This window comes from Myripristis murdjan, chromosome 13, assembly GCF_902150065.1.
Source record: "Myripristis murdjan chromosome 13, fMyrMur1.1, whole genome shotgun sequence".
NCBI classification, from domain to species: domain Eukaryota; kingdom Metazoa; phylum Chordata; class Actinopteri; order Holocentriformes; family Holocentridae; genus Myripristis; species Myripristis murdjan.
The window spans coordinates 22,591,255-22,614,058 of NC_043992.1; the positions used below are offsets into that span (position 1 = coordinate 22,591,255).

Below are 22,804 nucleotides of genomic sequence, written 5' to 3' on the forward strand. Positions count from 1 at the left end.
TCTTTTATTGCATTTTCACCCTCTGGTCTTAATGATTCAGCGCAGGAGCACTCCAATTTTCACACAATATACCCCCCAGACACACATGCACACACATACTGTACGGATATGCATGCTCATATACACATATAGAAAACAATAGGACTGCGTGCGCACACCCACGCCCACATGCACACACACACTTGCATTTCAATTCTTTCCCTGCCATGCAGCAATGACAAAAATGCAGCCTGACAGCCCTCTTCATGCTGGTTTCCCTCATCAATAATTGAACATATTTGGACATTCCGGCATGGCTGTTGAAGGTGAAAGAGGACAAAGCCAAGCTTACGGCGCTTACTGCTGCCTGACACCTTGTTGCCTTTTGCTTTGCTTACAGAGCCTTCTTAGGCTTTAAGAAGGTCTATAATCCTGCCCTCTCTCTTCCTTCCGGTAAATTCACCAAAACAGCAGCAGCAGTGCAACTTCAGCTATCTGTGGCTCCAGCTGCCTGGTTGTAATGTGCATCCATAACAGCCATTAACCAAACCCGGAGAAAAACAACTACCATGCAGGGGAGAGTGAGAACAGACACTTACGTTGAATCCCCCAGTGCATATGAGTGAGTGTTACTGTGGTTGTGTATGTGTGTGCATGTGTACACGCCTGAGAGAGCGAGAGAGAGAGAGCACAAGAGAGACCACGACAAAGACAGGCAGAACGTCATTAACAGTCTGTTCTCTCCATGACCGAGTCATAGCTCATTAGTGCTAAGCTCTCTCAGGTTTTTCTTTGTAAGGCCTCTATCAAACTTCCTCACACTTGTGTGGGGCAGAGTCGTCCCAGCAGCCGCAGCAGGCCACTCTCCAGTCCTCACACAGTCTGCTGCTCTTATCGCCACTCACATGGCACCAGGGAGCACCAGCCGAATTTATCAAACTTCTTAGAGTCACACAGCGGTGGCTTATCAGGGGTACAGGAAACATTTGTGTCCAGCTCACAACCTTTTTTTCATATGTCATTCTCCCTCTATCTTCCATCTTTCCAGTCTTTAGTGTAAGGCAGATATTGCCTAAAGCAGGCACAGGCAGTAAACAACAGTGCTTATACTGTAGCTATACAATTTGGTGGCAATGCTGTTTATGCAGTTATTTATTGAAGGCCTAGGCCCCTGCGCGGATTTACTTGTTATTCTCCAGTAGCAAACAACTCATAAGCCCTGGGCTCTGACAAACCATGTGAATCAATTTCTTCTAAGCGGCTGATAATAACCCACATTAGTCCCTTTATCTGTATTCCCACATGGGCCAACAAATGGAACAAAGAGATCTTCTGAGGCTAAAGTATTCGCTGCACAAGTAGCAATGATCTATTTGCTAATTTGGGTCAGTTGTTGAGGAAGGGAGGATCAATACAGCCAGGGGTGGGGAGCCAGCATGCCCCTTAAGCTACTGAAGCCACCAATTTAACCTGGTCAAGGGATCAGGGTGAGTCTCTACAGTTGCTTCACATGCACACACATACACACACACACACACACACACACACACACACACACACACACACACACATACACACACAGGGGGAGAAAGAGATGGCATTGTGTTTTAATATAATTGCACTTGTAGCAGTGAAGGGACCGAAGCAGTCCAGCATCAGCATAAAACCACAATGAAAAGCAACAGTGCAGGAAGCAAGCAGAATATGGACCTCAGTTGTTGTTTTTTTCATCATCATGAATTAAACATGAAACTCAGCAAATGGATAATTTAATTTAGAGGCGCAAACTAAACACGTGACAACTACGTTACATCTCATTCTCCACACTAGCAAGGCATAAATAATGCAAGTGAAAGAAGCTGAACACACAAATGGCTAACTAAGCCTTATGGAGAGTGCACATTCTGATTTTTAGAGTATAAGGAAACCTTTGCTTATGCTCATAACTGTAAGAAATTGTCCTGGTCTTGTGGGCTCAGAGTTACCTAAAATGATGAGTGCACACTGCACCGTAGGACTGACTGCATATCTAATCCATTTACAGTGGAAAAATGTCTACATTTAGTAATCCTGAGGTTTTTCAGTCTATTGACATAGCTGGTGCCTGATGCTAGCAGGTGCAGCTGTGATATTAGATCAGACATTTTAACATGGCATTTTCCAACTCGTGACCATGATTTAAACTTTACAGGCCAGGCTGATTAAATGTTTCACCGTGAAGATGCTTTTTCAGATTTGATGTGTTGTGTCACTGAGCCATAACTTCGGTAATTCTGAAATAACGTTGCTGCACTTACTCAGCTTGTGGTTACAATGACTTTTGTTGCTCAGAAACTACAAAAACTTTAAATTGAACTGAAATGAACTGAATTAACTAATAAACCATTCTCCAAAATCTAAACTTTTCATAATGTTGGTGCTATTATGCAGAAAACCCACTCAGACACTGTTTGAAGCTATGAAATGCAGACAATTAAGGTGCAGGGTGGCCTTGTGGTTAGAGAAACAGTCTTTTCATCAGAAACAGGGTTCAAGGCCCTCATTGACAGGCATCTGAAGTGTCCTTCAGCTTGTCCTCGCCACTAAATCCCACCCAGCTCAGAGATCTGTAGCTGCCACTTCTCTACAAGGCGGAGAGCGCATGGAGAATTTCTCCATTGGAATCAATCATTTATCAGATTACAGCAGTGAAACTGAATCCCAGACAAAATGATGAATGTTGTCAGTGTTTCAGCCACTGTTGTGTGAAACCTGAGGTGTGCTGCAATCTGTTTAAACACAGCCTGATATCACAGAGCAGGTGGCAACAATAAACAGCAGGTGTCACGAGAAAAGGCTGTGATGAAGTGAGGAGGGCATTATCATTTAAAAGTGCAATACGTAAAATTGCCGAGGGTTGATTGAAGTGAGGACCCTTTAGACTAAAAGCACCTAATCTATCAGTGAGTAGGGCCAACGATGAGACCCAGGTAGACTCAACAATAAAATTATGCCTATTCCACATTTTTAGCAGTGCAGTCTAAAGGGTACTCACTTTAATCTGCCATCAGCAATTTTGCGTAGTGCACCTTTTGCTGTTTAACTGCAGATTATTCAGCAGTTTGTTGCTTTTGGGTGAAAACCTTTTAGCTCAAAAATGTCAGATTTTCAGAAACTAAGAAAAAGCTGTCTTGCTCTCAGCTTCACCACAGTGAATTTTTTTAATTTATCCGGTGTGTGTTTTTAAGCATTTCATGACACCAAAAGATTTTTTTTTTGTCTTACAGTATAGGGGAATAATACTTCAGTTAAAGCATAAGAACCACCAAAATTGGAGGTTTTCAAATGACAAAAGCAAAATGTAAAAAGAACAAACTTGATGTGTGCAGAGCCAGTGTGGTACTATGCTGGTTAGTTATTACATTATGACTGCACCTTGTGGATGATACCAACACTAAATACAATTTAAGGGGTTTCAAAATAGTTTTCTAATTACGTTTTAAAACAATAACTCATGTATGTTTTAATTTAGTAGGTATACGATACGATACGATACGATACGATACAACTTTATTGTCAGTAGTACTGAAATTGGTTGTACAACACAGCACCTGTATGCAGACATAATCACATAAAGCAACAGAAAGCAACATACATATTTATTATGCTTTCATCATTGCAGTTTGTCATATGTTTTGACTTCTTTTTGACTGGCGGGGTGGGGGGGGGGGGGGGGCGGTCTGAGAACTGAAAATATCTTCAATAGACATATTTATTTTTAAAAATGTATTGCTAAAGGGGGGTGGATTTCAACATACAGTTGTCTTGTAAACCTGTAATATCTGGGCTTGAGCATAGGGGATGAGCTGTTTGATACTAACAGATAATAGAATATCCCAGTTTATCACCCAATTAATGTCCACAGGTGACTGTGATAATGCTGCCGAGGATCTCTTTAATGTCCAGAGAGCACACACACACACACACACACACACACACACACACACACACACACACACACACACACACACTAAATTAGTAGGAAGAGTGATCTCCAGATGTCCAAATACAAACTCTAAGAGAGACACTTACAGGTTTAATTGCAATGCAATGAAAAACATGTCAGCCGAGACTTTATTTTTTAGAAGCAGTCAATGTTTGATATTTTCAGTAAGTTAAACTGCAATGATCGCCATCAAAAGCATCACTGATTACACATATGGACACAAACACACACACACACACACACACACACACACACTCACCCCATGGACATATATTCATCCACACACAGAAAAAAAGGTATAACGCAGGTTATGTAGCACCCTGACCAGCTGATATGGACACTCAGCAGGTTGCACGAAACCGTTTTGCAGCTATTTTTTCATAATGATCAAGAGGTGTTGCCATAGCTACAGTAGCTAGGAAACATGAGAGCAATTAGCTTACACAGTGTGTGTGTGTGTGTGTGTGTGTGTGTATGTGTGTGTGTTCACACCCCCACCCCACCCCATCTCTGCACACTTAATATTTGCCCAAAGAAACCGATTGTGCTGGAGAAAGACAATCCATCCCACAAGAATTACTTATCGTCTTCTCATGAAACAATCGGAGCTGTTTATCACCGTTTTGCTTTCCTCAGTCAATGTGACAATACCCCCTGTTGTGGCGGGAATATAGACATACTGTAGATAGCAGGTATTTGCTTAATCACTCTCTCACTCACACTGACACCTGCAAACACTTGCAGACAAACAAGCGAGTCTCAGCAGGATCTAAGGAAGGATAAATCTGTCTCATAAAAGTTTTGCCAAAGCCCGAGGGACATGGAGCTTCTTCTTGATAAGATGATATTCTTCATGGGTGCCTGCAATCACTCTCATGCAGTAATGCCACAGTGAATCAGCGAGGTCTATTGGCTGAGTCTGAACCTCCAACACAATCAGCGGGTCTCCAGACAGCTGTTCATACCCGCATTAATTTCTCCGAGACAGAGCCACAGCTCAGAATCGACAGAATAGACTTTAAGAGAATTATTCCCGAGAATCAGAGTGGCTTGTTAAAAGTGAGGTATGGCTGCTCTGTTCATTAAGTTGAGTCCAAAGCATGATGGGGAATGGCGTGCAAATGCCACTTTCATTTGGCTCCGAGGAGGGGGACTGGAGGGAAGGCATCACTCCTGGATATGAAAGGAGGTTTTCCACATGGGAGTGTGGCGAGTGAGTCGGAGATGTGCCATGTAATCGGATTGGTTAGTGATAACTGGATTGTACCCCAGTCTTTTTAAAAATCCTATTCTCATTATGTCTGCACAATGAGGGTGGTTTATAATAGAGTACACCATAACCTGTGTGGAAAAATGATCCTGATTGGCAGCTGGATGTATTTTGTTCTTGATAAGGGACAAAAGCAGCTAAATTACCATGCAGATTTGCTGCCTATTCAATAAAGAGTCCAGAGTTTCCCTTGAGTTTATCTGTTACCTTGAAATGTTGTTTCTACCAGTGATGAAACAATTCAGTTTCTTCTGAATGAACCAACCATTCAATTCATGAATTCATTTTTAATCCAGCCTATTTCATACAAAACAGGTTCTTCATAATGGTGAATGGCAAATAATCTGAAAGAAAATCCATACGGCAAAAAATGTGGATAATTACAATCTGAATCCTTAGAAATACTTTTCAAATCCAGAGTGTGTTGTTACAATAATACTCAGTATGACTTAATGGAATAGCATCAGGAGAAAGTTGATGTAATGTGTCACCAGGGATCTCATATTCCATGTTTTACTAATGAGAGATGTAGTTAATAATAGATGCATCTGATCTAGATCCATCCTCTTTTTAGGAGCGTGTGTGTATTTGACAACCCTTAGCTGTTTGCTGAATGTGGTGCTACAGAGAGAAACTAGAGCATCTCTCTGCATTGCGTAATCTCACAGGAGCAGAACAAATATCAGGCAATATGTGGCTGGAGAGAAAATACAACCCTGCATCCCACAGGCCATGTACCCTACAGCAAGGACACACATACACACACACACACACACACACACACCGGCAGATGCACAAACCGCCACAATTAAAAATGCATGTATGGACAATTGCGCACTGCATGTAAGTGTAGTCCACATGGAGAACATACACACTGTTGCACTTAAACACACATAAACACAGGGGACTCCTTGCGTACGTGTATACACATGAGGTTCACAATACAACCACACACACACACACCAAAACACATACACACAGGCAAAACCACACACTATGAAGTACTATTATTCTCCAGAGATGTTCTCCTCCACCAGACTCACAGATCACATCGACAGCCATGAGGCACAATGCATCAGCAAGGTTAGGAATTACTGACAGAACTATTTGGCCATTAACATCCAGGAAACAAATATAGTATAATTATATAATCATTCACACAGCAATTAGCTGGATGGAGTAAATTAAACCTTCATATCTCCGACGGTAATTTTTATCTCGCACATGCAGCACATAATGAGCAGCAGCAATCCGGCTTCAATAAAATATTTAATTCATGATAGTGACAAAGTTATAATTGAAAATCATCCCTCAATAGTGTTGTTTCTCTGCTTAGTATTCTGTCCAGTCCTCGCTCACAGTATGAGGTTTTCTTATCGCAGCTGCCCTGGGATGTGGCCTGCTTGTCAAAGGAAGATCCAAAAAAAGATTTAGAAACAAAATGCATACATTCAAATTCATGGAGTTCATATGGGGGGGAAAAAATCGTGACGAGCTCTTCTTACAGCTGAATAATCAAGTACAACATGTGCTCTGTTCCCTTTGCGCACAGAAGAAACTTCACATTCATTTGCTTTGTTTTGGAGTTTGTGTGTCATGACGATAAGTCAGTCAGGAAATGGTGCACTTTCCCAAACTCATCCCATTGAACCTGTTGCGTGAGAAGCATGACTCAGGGATTCAAATGGAGCCGAGTGGGCGAAGTAAACCCCAATGAGGCATAAAGAAACGAATAAACCAAAAGGGTAAGGAATCAACAAAGCAGAAAAGTGTTTGAGACAGAAGGTGATGAAGACATAAGAGCTTTAGAGATACCAACCTGAAGCATGAATAAGACTCTGGCTCCCGAATGTACTGCTCTTAGACAAAGGATAGGAAGGAAGATGCACTTTTGCTTCCTATGTCTATCTTGTCTTTAATACACGCTTGAGACGACAGATCATGTCTCATTCTGATACGATGCCGTCATCTTCCCGGATTCAACTGGCCAACGTCAGCTTCCTGCACCATGCAGAGAAGTAGCCTTACATCAGTTTTTAAAGACTTTCCTTTGTGAAAATGCAATATATGTATAAGTAACAGACAATGTACATAAAATCCTGAAGTCTGGTTTTAAAGATTTAGAAATGCTTTGCCCTTATTAACTGACAGAAAGCTTGCCAGAGGCTCAAGATGCATTGTATGTGTTTCATTTAATGACTGGATTTCACACATCATGATGCAAGACTGTGTCAAACCATCCTTGGCAGAAAAACAACTTTTTTGTTCACAGGCCAGGATAGTAAGAAGATCAAAATTTTTGCATGCAAGTGTAATCTCTTGGCTATGATGGTTGTTTTTAGAATATGAAAGACAGATTGACTTACCTGCCAAAATATCATAACTGCCAGGGTCTAATACAACCGACAGACTTACAGCCACGGCTCAACTTTTACAGACTCTGGTTGGTGTTAATTTCAAGCCCTGCTGGCACCTCTGATCCATTTTAAAGCCTATATGATGGACGGAATGTGAATGAATATATTGATGTTGTAAAAAAAAAATGTTTGAGAAACTAGATAAACATGTTTCGCCTATGATAATAGGTCTGAAACAGCAGTCCAGCTTATCGTTTTCTTCCCAAGCTGCAAATCCCCAATTCGCCGTAACACTGAGGATGTTTTCTCTTCGCTATCTCCTTCATCTCAGGGAACTGCGTCTCCTGAAATATTTTTTGAGATATGCACAATGTCCTCACAAATTCACGCTCATGCACAGACAGGGAGATACATTTTGCTGCCACAAAAAGATGGTATGAAAGAGACACAGTGGTCAGCATTTTGTTATTGTAATAGAAGAAATAGTGGATCACAAAAAATATGCAGCCCAAAACTGTGAACACCACAAAATGTGATGGAAAAATACACAAGCCAAAGAAATATTCCTCACCTCTACTTCTCAATTAACTTCCACGACAGAGATACCACTGGGTTGACAAAACTGCTCTTTCTATACAACAGGCAGAACGAGTGAATCCACACTCTGCCTGCACTATTTTTGATTTCAGCTGTTAAATTCACTTCAGTCATGACGGGGAGATGGAGCTGAAGGTAAAGAGACAAGAGGAGGCATTGGCTGCACACAGTGGGATGCACCAAACTCAACTCAACTCAACTCAGCAGCAGGAAGGACTTCATGATATTTCATGAATGTACTACAGTATATGTAGTAGCGGCTGTAGGTTATTCTGCCAATGGGTAAATCTGCTATGTGCTATGTGCAAAAGATATAAAGTGGAAAGAACAGAAGATAAATAATATATAAAGCAATAATAATAGTAAATAAAAAAGAAACAAAAAAGTTAGTCATCACAAATGAAAACAGTATACATGATAACTCAAGCACAAAAACACTCAGATAAATCCTAAGTCCTCAGCTGTGACTTAAAACACTCAAGAGGTGAGTGTTTGACAATGCAAGTCACAGGCCTTGCTCACAGGACCTGAGGGGCCTAGCAGAGGAGTATGGCGTTAGTGGTTCACTAATATACTGTGGAGAAAGATTATTTAAAGTATTATGGGTGAGGAGGATTGAATCCTAAATTTAAGCCAGCATAACCAGAGGCCAGAGTGGTGACATCAGAGCTGAGATGTGTGAGAGCAATAGGTGTTAGTGAGTAATCTTACTGCAGAGCTTTGGACTAACTATAACCGGCTAACATCGTCTTGGCTTTGGCAGGAACAAAGAACATTACAGTAGTCCACGCTGGAGGACACAAGGGCATGGACAGCCATTAACAACCACTGGACAGAGAACCGTGGGTGTATTTTTGCAATATTTCTCAGATGAAAGTAGCAGGACTGAATAACTGTCTTGACGTGTTTATCGAATTTAAGCTGGTAGTCAAAAATGACACTTTTTGCAAAAAGGATTTTCTATAAGTAGCGAGTGAACCGAGGTGTTCAGCTTCAGTTTTAATGTGATTTAACAGAAGAAATTTTTGAGACACCCAGTTACTAACTTCAGTGAGACACTTGTGCAATGTCGTTCAACTTGAGTTGTGTAACATCAGTATAGCAATGATAAAAGATACAACCAAACTGACGGGTCAAGTGCCGTAAAGGGAGTATATATAATGAAAATAAAACAGGTCCAAGAATTGACCCCTGAGGCACCCCACAGGTCAGAGGGCCACAGGTGGATGCCTTTTCATCAGCAAAACACCTCTGATTGGATAATAAAAAAAAACAGGAAAACTAGGTTAGTGCTACAGCAGATATCCTAACCCATTTTTCTAGCTGATCAATTAGAATAGAGTCGAAGGTCACACATAAATCTAAGAACTAAAATGGCAATTATATTGTGGTCTGAGAATATCATTTGTGACCCCGAGGAGAGCTGTCTCGTAGCTGTGTTTCTGATGAAATCCTTATTGGTGCTTATTTTAAAAAAAAGGGTATTGTTTATAAATTAAAGTAATTTTCTTCAACCAGTTCCTGAAATTGCTTGAAATTTTATGAGATTGTGTTGTCTCAGGAAAATAAAAATGCTATCTTCCACATAGAATTGTGTATTTATATGTGTTTATTTCTCAGTTCAATCCTTTTAAAGGATTTTTCACATAAAAAGGTAATAATGTGTCTAGCCCTTACCTTGACCCATCAGCAATATTATATCAGTAATACTCCAATACAGGGTATAGAAGTGTTTTGAATTTGAATTTGAGATTTAGCTTTTCAGTGATAATCTGCCTGGCTGACTTGCCAAAGTTACAGACTTCATTGTTGTTATGATTTATTACACCCGTCAGTCAGAAAACCACCCAGCATGAAACCCCTCATTACCCAGCCCCATCACTTCTGCTGTCAGCAGAGACACAGCTTTAATAACACGCCATTTTGGCTCCTCTGTCAGTGACAGTTTCCTATTTTGAGCATAGTCAGAGATGGAGGTGCAAGGCCTTCTCATGGTAAATGCCTCAGCTAATGGTGGACTGTGCAGAATGAAGGCTGAGACAGCAATTATGGGCTTGATTCTGTTATATGGACAGCCGATGTGTAAGGTGCTCACATTCTGCTAAAGCTGCCTGAATCATACTTCCTGAAGCAATGCCAAAACTACTTCTATGCAGCAGATGCTTTGCACCTTTACTCTAATGAACTGGCTCCAAACAAATACATGTATTAAATATGCATATGCCACATTCTGAAGTAAAGATTTGATTGCTTTGACGCATATCAAGATTTCCCATCAATTAAATGAGGTTGTGTCACAAATAAATATCTTTTCGAGCATCAAAACAAGCTGCAAGCCTTACTTTATCAGTTCAAGTAAAAAAACATCATGCCCTGCAGACATGTTACCAAAAAGTATTCTTGAAATCTAAATTTCAATATGAAATCTTTATATGAAATCAATGAACATTTAAAATATTGTTGCATCCATTTCATTCAAACAAGCACACCTAACCATCTACCTCTACCATGTAAGTGTTCATTCTCAAGCCGAAACAGTATTCCCTTCATTTCTCTGTGTCATCTACGTGAGAGGTTCTTCAATCTTTTCAGCCTGGGAGTGAAACTGAATAAATGTGATGTTACCTTGGGACTCAAGCTCATTAAAGTATATTAGTGCTTTTGTCATGTGGGGGCCCAACAGAAACAGGCCAGTGACCCATTTTAGGGCCTGAGCCTTAGTTTAAGAAACACTACAATAAAACCCCTCCTAATAAATTAATTAGACAGTCCTTAAGTCCTTTCCTGTGTAGTTCAGTGCCAGCAGACTGGACTCAAATCATCCATTTGGAGGAGAGTGACAGCTGTCTGGTGGTATCGGGACTGAGGCGCAAATAGATGACATGGCTATTCAGATACAGAAACTATTCTGCCAAGATCCATCAAGCTGGTGGAAGGAAACTGAACTGGAGCACAGCAACACTTTGACTGCCTTTATAAAGGAACAGAAGAGAAAAATAGATTTTTCTAGTGACCCAATTCTTTTGTTTTTTACCCACACTGAAAATATAATATCTGTGTTACAAATAAGATAAGATGAAACTTTAATGATTTATTCCTTCAGGGAAATTGAGAACAGAAATAGAGATAGAAATGGAAACAGACTATAAAATGAGGATGTTGTGCTTTTTGTTGATGCTATTTGCATCAGTGGTACTGTAGCAGTGTGCAGTTCCTGTGCTAATCCAGCCTTTGACTCCAGCATCATGAAATGTCAATACAATTATTCTCCTATATTGATCTCTTCTAATAAACACTCTATTGTGTTTTCTCCCCATCTAAAGTCCATTTATCCTATGTTTTTTCCTCTCTGAAGACAGTAGGAAAGAGTGATGTTGTGGTTTAAAGAGACTGTCCTCTGGACGTGTAACCACATTTTACCCTGTGAGCCAATTTGGGTTGAGTCAGATGAAGCCAAGCTGTGGAATGAGGAGTGTCAGCTGTCAGTCCTTGTATCTGCTGGATGATTGACAAATTTCAGATACGGCTAAAGTGGGAAGGAGTAGCAAATAGCTCACTGACACCATGGACAATTGAGTTAGATATGGACGACTACATTCTGCCCCCACATATCACACAGTTTGACAGCCGCTGCTTTACTCTGTGCCTTTGACAGAAGTTAAGCATACACATTCTTCTCTGTAAGAAAGCGGGCAACAAAGTATTTCTTCCTCAACTTATAATATTTTTGTTATTAGAGGCAAATAACACTGTATGTGGCAGAATTTGAAGCCTCAAATCCTTTAAATCCTTGTTAAAGAACTACACAGACTCTTTGGGACTTGGGTCTCTTTACACAATATATGAACAGGTAATTGGCACCAAATTAATTTCTGAGTGTCTAGTAGATCGTTCTATCCATTGCACAAGCGAAAATTTTAGCATACAGTATGTTAAATGATGATATGTGACAAGCATTCTCCTAAGTTCAAGTCAGCATCATGTTTTCTTTTTTTACTTCATGATCTGTAAACTCATAACCTCTAAAAACAAAATCTCAGTCTTCATTATAAGTGGATTCCATTAGAAATCAGTGCAAAGAACTTGTGCTAAATAACTCCTGCTTGAAGTGGGAAGAGGGCTTTGGCACTGTACGTACTTCAAAAGTACACATTCATTTTTGCATCATCTCAGTGGCTAAAAACTTTGCCTACACTTTGGGGGCTGGTGTAGTAGTAGAGCTGATGTGAGAAAGTCCTTGACTAACGCCATTTCTAGCTAAAGCTTCATATCAGACTGAAGAGCCACACAAACTTTGTCTGATAAAACATTAGTAAATGTAGTGTAACATCAGTAAAATGGTGGATTTATATCCATGAACAGCACAAAATTGATGTGCCATGCCAACAAGGTATTAGTTACTGTTACTCACTAGAGTTTCTTGTACAGGTACAAGTTGAAGAGCAAGTCAAACGGGGATGGGAGGAATTAAATGACTGAGGCTGTGTTCTGACTGGATCACTCCACTCTTACATATGAAATTACCTTTTAATCCTCAGAAAAACTGATCATTTGACTCAGGAGAAGTCAGCTGATAGGTATCTTTGCATGGAAAGGACTTCAGATTCACACAGTTTTGTGGTTTCTACATCCAGTGAGGATGGTAAGGGCATTTTAATCAAAAACGGTGTATTTTTTACCATCCCTTTAACATATTGCAGGCTGAGGCATTAACTCACCCACTGAAAGGAGCTAGATTTTGATTAATTGTGGTGCCAAATTTGTCATCATATGTTGGGTAAGGAGACCAGGGGGCCAAACTACAAGAAAGTTGCCCAAGTCCTTTAAACAGGCACATTGATTAAGAGCACATTATTATTTAGAGCAAAGCCTGAGGGAGCGCTTTGCAGGAGCGGGGTGGACTACGCTGTTGCACACACTCACACCTGGGAGCTGCCTATTGATGCTACAGTCTTATAGAGTTAATACAGCTCTTACACAGTAATTGCTCAGGAAGGAGAAAGCATTGACATTCTTTAACCAAACAGTCCCTGATGGTGAGGCGACTCAGTCCTGTGATTTTCCAGTCATACGGCTGCTGCAGGCAACATTTGCAGACCGATCCACTGCACAACCGCATGAAGTGCCCTTATCCAAAAATGTTACATATCCATTTTTGAAAATTTGTTCTGCTTGAAACTGATTAAAATGCAGAGGTTTGTTACGCTCAAACACTTAGTAGGTCTTGATTTTACATGGTGGATGTCTAAATTTGGGATAAAAACTCCTCAAACTGCTATCTGCTTTATATTCATGCAAGTTGTTGTATCATCTGGTAATACATGGACAGCCATCCAGGCTCTCTGAGTAGCCAGAAAGCATGCTAGGCTTTAATGTTATCTATTTCTGCACATCAAAGAAGTCCGCCATCCCTCCCTCTCCCCAACTTCCCCATCGCTTCCTGGCCCAATGGCTTCAAAGGGCATCGCTTCTTTCAAATTTGGACCTGAGGAACCCACACAAACGTGTGCTATCATCCTGATAAATTTCACAACAATCTTGCTGCATAAATAGATGTAAATGAAGGTGTGGGGATGAGCACGAAAAACACAGGAGGAGACCTTGTTACATGTTTCCATCCAAACAATATTTTAGGTTGACAGTGAACTAAATATAATTGCTTATTTATTTGCCTGGCATACCGTTAGCCAAGATGATTTTTAAAATTCTGACACTTGGCAGCACACCGCAAAGCAGTAATAAATCATAATTTTATAATGCAGTATAATATAATAATATTAGTGTCACTGTTAGGGAGCTAGCTATAATCCGCAAGTACCTGAATGGTCAATGTGTATCTGTTCCTTCATTCTTTGTTCATTTCTCCTTCCACTTTTCTTTCAGCCTGCATGTTTTGGTGGCACTTCATCTTTTTTCCACAAGATCTGTCACTCAGACGTCATTTCAAAGCAAGACAACACTTATTTTATGCCGTTAGGATCCTTGTCATCAAACAAACCACAATAAATTACAAAGCATGACTGTCCAACATCTTGGCAAGAGACAGAGAAAGAGAGAATGAGATTCATGTCAAAACATGAGAAACCAGTAGAGAAGTAGGAGGAGGTTGGAGGAGGAGGAGGGAGAATGCTAAGTGAGTGGAGACTGATTTAAGTGAGGAGGTATTGCAGCGAGGTGAAAGCAAGGCGCAAGGCTCTATTTATACCCCTCCAAGTAGAGCTGGAGCTACAGGGGACTCAGGCCTCTCTTCTTGAGAGACTGGGACAGGGTTGTCTGTCTTTTTATTCTATGAGACAGGACCCAAAATGGATCTGAGGCTCTTAGGATCTTGGTGAATTTTCCAGCAGCTGGCTGCTCTCTTACAATTCACCAAGAGACACACTGACAGATAAATGGCGTGTTTTGAAATTGTTATTGCATGTCAAAGCTGCCATGTGCAACCTCTCCATGTTAAAATGAATAATAAACACAACAGCTCCATACATTATCTGTCTGTCTGTGACACACACACACATTTGCCTGAAGCTAGGTTTTCAGTGATGTTTGGGATTTCTGGAGGGTGTGCAACAGTTGCTAGGCTGTGCCAATCAAAGTGAGGCCAGTGGCCACATCTCAGGGAGGTGAAAACAGCAACACCTGCTTTTACATGCTGCCTGAGAACCGAAGCTTGTCTGCTGCAAGACAGGTAAGCATGCTAGTCAGTTTGCTACATTTTGTGCGTACCAAGTGATAAATTATCACCCTGAGTTCAGCCAGGCAGCTTATCAGCATGAATGATAAGTTTGGGGTGTGAACTTTCCCAGCTGAGAGGGAAGAGGAGGGCAGGACTGGTAATACATCTCACCGCCTCAAGGTAAAAGATGCACATTGCATCTTAACATGCATCTTGTTTTTATTACTATCTGCTTTGGCAAATGTTGAAACAAACGTTCTCAACTGGCACTGCTGCAGTAAAGTAAAACAAAAACATGAAGAATTAGGCACCAAACAGTGAAAACTCTGGTAAAACCCTTTCACTGCACATTGCAATTATTTCATCTGAGTTCAGGAGAATTGGGCATTTTACATTCGCTGACAGACATTCACAATGACTGGTAACATTTTTGCTCTTGCTCGCTGTCCCAAGTGACTAATGCTTGGTATTTTACCATCCGTGCACAGTGATGACAGCCAAGTACTCGTGACTCAGTGCTTTTAAACATATGAACAGGCTCACAGCAACACAAAGTTGTGTTAGCCATCTGAAAGTGGATTAAAAAACACAGCCCACATGCCACTATTTCCCAGCAGCACTATCTCCGTGTGTTGTTATTCGGTTCGAACTGGTTTATTGTCTTCACAGGGAGGATCTTGCACAATCAAGCGTTGTCCTCAAATGCTGCAATGATGTTTGATGACTTGGCATGTGTGGGCATCTGAGTGACATCTGATGAGAGACGATGAAACCTTCAACAGCTCCATCAAAACAGGAGAGTGAGGAATGAAAACAGGCTGATGACTTCTTTAGTGCTGATTTGGAAACAGCTGGGATTTCCGCTCTAGTGGTCGAGTGTTGCGTTACCATAAACTAGCTGACTGTGGTCAAAGAGTTGGGGTGTTTATATATGTGCTTGTTTGTTTGTGTGTGCTATGCATATATTGTCTCTGCGGTTGTGATTAAAGGTGCTGCAGACCACGATGAGCAGCAGTCGTGGGCCCTCAGCATGAAGCGTGGCAACTGCTGCATCTGTTCATTACATATAAACTGACTATGCCCTGTGATCGTACTCAGAGCTACAAAAGTGAATTTCAATCACAGTTTGGAGCCGATTTATTGCAACAGAAGCATGGGGAGTGTGTGTGCGAGTGTGTTTGTGTGCATCATGCATCCATCACAGCACAGGGAACACGCAGTAACAGCTGTTATGTGTTGACTTGTGGCAGATCACCAGAAAAAAAAGTATATTATGTGTATGGATTTTGCAATTTCTTGCATGTGTAGAACCGTCTTTATCTTTTATCCTCTCAGAGCCATTATACCAGTGGGAGGTTCCTCTAACAAATAGAAGGGACTAAATAATTTGGATGGAGGCCCTCTTTGTGGTTCTTAGTTGTTTCCCTGTACGGCGTGCTGTTTCATCATTACAGTCTGCATGAAAAGTTACTACCTACTGTGATTCCACTTACCGAGAAGCAGCAAAGTGAGTTATCATAAATTACAGCAGATTTTGTGTTGCAGCTTCAGGAACAATATGTGTGTGTGTGTGTGTGTGTGTGTGTGTGTGTGTGTGTGTGTGTGTGTGTGTGTGCAAGCGTATTTGTGTGTGTATGTCTGAGGGTTGAATAGAATAAATGGTCTTATTAACTAAACACATAAACACCACAAGGCAGCATTCAGCATTTATAGATTGCTCACTCTCTCTCTCCCCCTCCCTCTCTCTCTCTCTCTCTCTCTCTCTCTCTCTCTCTCTCTTTGGCCACAGCTGGGTGTGGGTGAGATGGATGTCATTCTCCGTGGTGATCTACGAGCTAGCTGGTCGCTCCCTGACCTACATACACAGACGGTTGTTAAAAAACAAGATATCTACAATATGAAAAAAGTGACACCTACTGTTGACATGACTAAATGCTTCCTAGCATGAGAGCAAAACAACTTACGGCATTTTGTTATGGCTGTAAGGCATTTTAAGACCTTTGTTCACATAACAGTGACACTTTTAATGGATAATCATATTGCTTTTTTCGTGTCACTAATCATTTAAGTGTATATGTAACAGATTTTCAAACAAAACCCTGCATGAGAGTCTATAAAGGAGCCGGTCCAGCCACTGCAGGTAAAGTAGTTAGAAGTCACTGCAACACTGAAATTGGAACATCCTGTTCCCGCTGTCACCTAAAATCTCCTGTAAATTATTGCCACTCAATTTGCCTGCCGCTCACGGAGTCAGGTCACTGCAAAGTAGGTACAAGAAAAATAATTAATGTGGAGAGCATTTTCTGCATTGTAAGATAGGGTACGTCCTATTCAGCAGCAGCTACCTCCAAATGAGTAGTGTGAAGAGCAACTGGCCCTCGGCACTGACGTGTGTTTCGAGTGTTTTTCTCCTTAATGTGGGCAACGTGACGTATTCTGCTCTCCTACTGGATAAATGAAGGCACATGTGAGGGGTGTAAAAAAAAAAAAAAAAAAAAAAAAAAAAAAACCCACTCCACAACCTCCACAGGAAATAGCAGTGACAGTATGTGTTTGGTGTTATGTGCTCGCCACCTGTTGATCCTACGGCTGTGCTCGTCATTGCTTTGTCGCCATGGAAATTGCGGAAGAGGAACCGGGAGGAGGGGGGTGGGAGTGCAATGAAAACTGGGCCTCGTAGTAGGAGGGTGACACTGGACATGTATCATCACTCTCCTCCCACTTGCTTTTTGCCTGAAGAGGAGGAAACATTTTTTTTTTTAGAAGACATGGCAGTGAGGACCCAGCAGCTTTTCGCTCTGTTAGAGGAGCTCAGACCATCTGACTGTGATTTGCAACACCGCCTACAGTATGCTCCAAGTATGCTCAAAGAATGTGAGCGATCGAGAGGTTTATGACAGGAAGGATGATTCTGAGAAGACAAAAACCAAACATGACTCAGTGGGCTTGCTTCTCCACAGCGCTCTGTTGGTTTAAATTTAAAAAGGGAGAGAGGTAGACCACGGTTTGTCCACACAATAAATGAAACACAGTTATTTCAGTAGAGGGTATGCCACATTCTTCCATCAACCTTGAAATCGTCCCTGCTTCTGCTTCTTGTCTCCAGTCCAAGGAAAGAGGCTGCAAATAGAAAGCACTGTGCAAGACACACAATGTCCTACATTGCCTGAAACATCTTCAACTTTTCCTAACTATAGCAAATTTACTGTAACCGCACCGCTCCCACGGGTGAGTTTGTCACTGCGGCATGGCCAAGCTTTGTTCAAACTAATACAAGTTTATTCTAACTTCAAGTGGAGATCCCAAGCTTTCCAAAGACATTAAATATATATCCTGCTGAATTACTGAGAAATGTGTATAGCATAGACATCAAGCTATTTTCTATTTGATGTAATGCTGGATCAATGAAATAGATCCTTGTGTTTGAATATTTCACTTAATGTAAGTGTGATAATGTTGCAAACAGCAGATACATCGTGAATATGCAATATACATTTTTTTTTTATTTGTTTTACTTTGAAGCTACTTAAGGGGAAATCTAAGTGAAAATCAAAGGCATAAATGAAGTCTGTAATCTACTTACACTTGATTAAATGAGAAGCATAAACATTTTTTGAAATCTTAAGTACTTGGCTGGATCTGTTGAACAGCTTCAGTCTGCTCAGTTGTGTTCAGTATTTTCCCAAAGCGCTCCAGTTATTTATCTGATTATCATTAATTTGGGTAATTTTGTGAGCTGTTTTGAGTACGGGCAGTACACTTTGTTAAATGTGTGCCACACCCACTGACAAACAGCGGCTGATGGCTGATCAATGAGTTTTGATGTGATCAGAGTGTGTGTGTTGGAGGTGGATGAATCAGCAGGAAGTGAAGCTCCAGACGATATCGATTCCTCCCCACCGAGAACATCACCTGTCTCTCTCCCGTCACTAACGTCTTCCTTCTTAGACGCGCTGCTCAAGAGTTACCAAATGCTGGTCCCCTGGCTCCGAGTCACAGGGGAACGTGTTGCATTTATATAAACCCATTTGTATAGAGGCACTCAGGAGTCTAAGAGCCAGCAGGAAAATCACTGGGGAACCACTTGGTTGTATAAGCAAATCAATAGCAGTGAAGAAGCACTTGGGTTCGAGTAATTCTTCAAGTAGTCATGGCTCTGTAAAACACTTTTTAAAACACAAAGAACCACTGAGGAGCTCTCTGTTTAAGAGTTGGAGACAAATTAAGTTGGATGATCATATAATCTGATGTACTGCAGGACATCCGTTGCCCATGACTCTTATAATGCAGCATTATGTGTGTAAATTTTGTAAAAACTGATTTCCTACGACTGAATCAAGCCTGAGCTCTCTCTCCCGTGTTTCATTCTCTGCTTTCCAACTGCTGGTTTGAAGAAATAAAAATGACCAAAAGTGTCCTTTTGTGGCAGAGAGAGAGAGAGAAACAATACAATTAAAAAACATAAAAAAAAAATTTAAAAAAAAGGGAAGGGATATTGAAATGAAACGTATCCAAAATCACAAAACAAGGTTGGAAGCAGTTGTTTCCAAGCAAAATAAAGCTGCATTAGTGCCCAGATACATTTTTCCAGCTGCATGCTCTTCGCCAGGCAGCCAAACATGAAAGTCAACCGCTTTAGGAGACAATTTCAGCAGACATTTTAAATTATATTTCTATAAGCTAGAACCGATTTTCAAAGCAACTGCAACAATATATTGAAATTCAATATATCGCAATGCAAAAATGTATTGTCGGGCAAAAAAACTGAATTGGGATGATAGTTACATTATGTTCTGCTGTAGTCCCCATAAATGAGATGAGCGCACCCATCACATTTTCACGAGCCGGCCATTGAATTTTTTGTTATTTGCACTTAGAAAACTCTGCAGATCAGAAATAAACACACTTCTACACAATCATACTTTGTTGTCATTGGATTTTCACTTATTACTTTCTACTGTGGTTCTATTGAATCATGTGTCAAATCAAATCGAACCGTGAAGATTATAGGTTAATATCTACGCCATGAGAGTTAATAACTATATACAATTTGTTAAATTTGAACATTTTGTGTTAGAGTGCATTTCTACCAGGATCTCCACAGACCTCCTTTCTCCCTCTCCAATTAAACTTGCTTTCAACAAAACGTAATTTTAACTGAAATTCTGACTTTTTTTTAGCACCAGTATTTACTTTTTGATGAATAAATTTCCAGCACAATCCCCAACAGACAGCCAAATTTTCCACAGTCTTCTCCTATCAACGCACAGACAGGCCCAGCTGTTAATACGAACTAATCTCTGTGTCTAACGCCCAAGGCTGGAGCCTGCGCCTCGCTCCTCTCTCTGTCAGAGGTGCACTATTGGTCCTGAAGGGATTTTTTTGGATTAAGCCGGCATTTTATTGTTTCCGGCTAAGAGAAGACGTTCAGGACATACTCCGATACGCACACCACAGCACGCCGGCTTGTCTCCCAGTTGGCTTCATTAAATAACACACTGTCAGATCACGTTAACTGACAAGTAGTGTGTGTGTGTTTGTGTGTGCGCGCGTGTGTGAGTTTGTCTGTGATGACTACGTGTCTCAGAAGCAGACAGCAGGAGTCGGTTCTGTATCCGTTGCTAAGACACAGTCTCCTCTGGAAGAATGAAGGGCAACCAAGCGGGTGATGACACACACACACACACACACACATACACGCACACGCACACACACACACACACACACACACACACACACACACACACGCACACACTGCTGGTGCCATTACTCCACAACTATCTCAGTCCCTCAAACACACAGATTATATGCACACACACACATACAAACATGCAAAAAAAAACACATGCATATACAAACTAATATGCACACTCACGGCTAAATATGGTGCACGCGCAAACACACACACATAAAGACTGTGCAAGCCTGTGCATACACACACACACACACACACACACACACACACACACACACCTATACATCACACATCAGCAAAAGCACATACAATCACAATCACCCTGTTGTCCCTTGTTATTGTTGACAGTAATAACAACAAGATGACTCATTAGAGGAGCCGGAGCAACGGCGGTGTCAGAGGAGAGGGTTATTATCGGGGTGAATTACCGCCGAAGAGCCGCAATGCCCTTTTTTTACGTGATGTCGTGTATGGTGACGCACAGCACTGCTCCATTAAAGATAAAAACAGCAACCAGGGCAGACAGACAGCAAAAAAAAAAAAAAAAAAAGAAAAAGAAAAACACCTAAACTAAACCAACAGGAGAAATGTAATGGCTTTTTTATATCCAGGACACAGGCAAGTTTCAAAAACAGACTGCGGGAAGATTAAAGAGCCAGTGGAACAGAGTTAAGAGCTCAGTTTATGATGACTGGCAACGATTAAAAAAAATAATGGCCGGATTTATTTGAGTAATAGTGAATGCAAGAAAAATTCCCCAACAGCAGCAGCTGATTAGACAGCATTTAAGGAGATGAGAACGAAAGAGATGAAGCATGGCTGCGGACAAACACATTTTGTTATTTTGAGGTTGTTAGCGTGCCGGTGACTAATGGAACTTGAGAAAGAATTCGGCTTGAAAATGAACTTCCTGTACAAAACCCTGACTTTACAACGTGATGTTAATCCAGCTGAGTGAGGATCCAATGTGCAACTAAAGAGCGGACTGTGATCTGTTGGTCTCTTGGGGTATAATTATTTTTTATCTTATGTCATCTCCTTGGACTGCCTTAAGGGTTTTAAATACTGCACATTGTTTTAGAGCCAATGTGCTCACCGACAGACAAACTTCTTTTAATTCGGTCCAGTGCTGCGTCACTCCACAGCAAAGAGGCTCAAGTAAAGTTCATTACCGACCCGCACTCAGGAGAAAAAAAAGCTCATCTCTTATTTATTTTTCAACATGATCTACACGATATGCCAAATCATGTACATGTACTCGTGTGTCACTCCTGCATGATTTCTGATTGGTTGAGCAACAGTGAGCCACACATACTCATGGGAAACAGCTCAGATGGTCTGAATGTGGCGCAAAAGCAAGCGGCAAACGTAATAATTTTTTTCACACCTTGCAGTCTTTTCAATGGGAGGCACCAGTGTGGCCACTAGGGGTGTAACAATCCATCAATCTGGATCAATCCATTGACTGAACGTTCAAAGATGCAATAGGACTAATGCAAAGTGCCATCGATCATCATCATCTTTCAGTTCACGCCACCTTTATTTTGAAATTCTCACAGTGCCGTTATGTCACCATTTCCACCTAAGTGCACCTGAAACCGTGGCAGTAGCTGCTAGTAGCGTCATGCTAATAACGGCAAACGGCGACGATAAAGACGACGAAATAAGTCGGCTGTGTGGAAATACTTTGGATTCAGGAGAAAAGACATGCTATGTGCAAGCATTGCCGTTACGAGATAAGATACTCAGGAAACACGACAAAATATTTGAGGTGTTTTGTGAGTTGATTTACTATATAGTAAATAAATGTGTTAATGAGAGTATATCATCTGAGATCAATCGCAGGGAACTGAACTGAATCAAATCATAGCAGCTTTGTAAACAGGCAAATATCATATCGCGTACAAAGAATCGATATGATAGGTGTGTGTGTGAGAGTATAGGGAGGGTCTCAAGCTGCAAATGTGTCTGTTTTAGAGTTTTATATACACATCATACACATGGATATCATAGCAACAATAATTGATAATTTAAAGAACATTACAGATTTAAGCTTTAAGTGCAAAGATTTAATGGTTGGCACCGGTAAGACTTGAGCAACAAACCAAATAAAAATTAAAAAAAACACTGACCAGGATGTCTGTATGGCTGAACTTGCAGCTGTCATCATGGACTGAACAGACGATGACGATAGCGATAAAGTGTGTGGAGCATAAGGACTTGATATTTAGCCGCTGTGTTCGCTGCA

The 22,804-nt window shown here is 41.0% G+C and overlaps 1 protein-coding gene across 1 annotated transcript in view; it reads right to left on the reverse strand.

Moving 5' to 3' along the window:
- The window catches only part of dner (delta/notch-like EGF repeat containing), a 61,766-nt gene that overhangs the window by 29,486 nt on the left and 9,476 nt on the right, over nt 1-22,804 (reverse strand). The gene's annotated exons all lie outside the window — the stretch shown is intronic.